The sequence below is a fragment of the Chrysochloris asiatica genome, unplaced genomic scaffold, assembly GCF_000296735.1.
Source record: "Chrysochloris asiatica unplaced genomic scaffold, ChrAsi1.0 scaffold00310, whole genome shotgun sequence".
Taxonomy (NCBI): Eukaryota; Metazoa; Chordata; class Mammalia; order Afrosoricida; family Chrysochloridae; genus Chrysochloris; species Chrysochloris asiatica.
In genome coordinates, this window is record NW_006408828.1 from 48215 (window position 1) to 49504 (window position 1290).

Here is a 1290-nt window from a genome sequence, read left to right on the forward strand (position 1 = left end):
CTCAGAGATGTTTTCTTGGTACCCATGATGCTACTTCTATGACAACTGTTGCTCTCCCATGTCACGTACCACACAGGGGACACAGAGGAGTTAGAATTAAATCTTCTGGCAAGGATAAGTGACCCAAAGGAGGGTCTATGTGGGACAAAAAGAGAAAGTAGCAAATATGACAATTTCAAGAAAGCCAATATGACAATCTCTAAGTCATGGTTGTGAGGACAGAGATAAAAAAAATGCCACTGCTTGAGTACAATTGCCCTGTGGCATTAAAAAGGAAGCAGAGTCTCTACAATGACTTTGTCCCAGTTCTTTGAAGCCTGAGCAAGAGATAAACTTTGATATTCATTGTCTTTCTATTAGCATTAGCCTGTCTTTCTTTACAACCCTCATTTCTTGCAGGAAAATCCTCCAGTGACTCCAGAGAGGAAACTCACAGAAGATATGAGAGTTTTCATCATCTGTAGAGCAGGACTGGCTAAGAAAATATGAACAATGTAAGGAAGCCTGTGGAGGAGACATGCTTGACCATTTCTTGTGATGTTTTTCCACGAAGAAGTTAAATATATTTATCATGGTTGACCCACATGCATTAGAATCATGATGTGATACAATATTGTGCATTTTTTTTCTTTCTGAACAACAAATACTGATGTTTCAAACACCAATTGATGTGTATTGAGACTAGCAGGAGAGAGTATTTGTCATTAGATAAGATCAGTTTTGAGTTTACATTACTGATCTTCTCCCAGATCAGTAAATGACTTACCCCGAGGACCTTGGGTTCCCCTTTCAAGAATTTCTCTTTCATTCCTTTCCACAGATATGAGTGTGCCGGAACAGACTCTTCCATCTCGTGTACACCAGGGCCTGACCCTGGGATAGTCTGTTTCATGTCTTGAGTGGTTGTCATGGCAGCAGAAAATGTACTACAATTTTTAAAAACCACAATTAAGAACAGGATCCTGGAAAAAAAAAAAACAGAATATGAGCACTTAGAGTCCATTTCCTCCATATAATAATCTCTGTTTATATTCTTTCATTAAATTACAAAAGATGACAGGGCATTTCACAACATGTTTAAAAGTGAATCTATCGCCAACATTCCTGATTTTCTCTTGTCTTAGGAAGAAAAGAAAGAAGGAGAGGATTATAGATCAAGGATCATGATATTCATTTTTCTATATGGTTAGTGGTTAAATCTTTCTATTTTTTACAGTTGTCTTTAAAGATTGTTCAGAAGAACCAGGGTTGTCATCTGGTTCCTGCTTTCATGAAATAAACTAGACATGA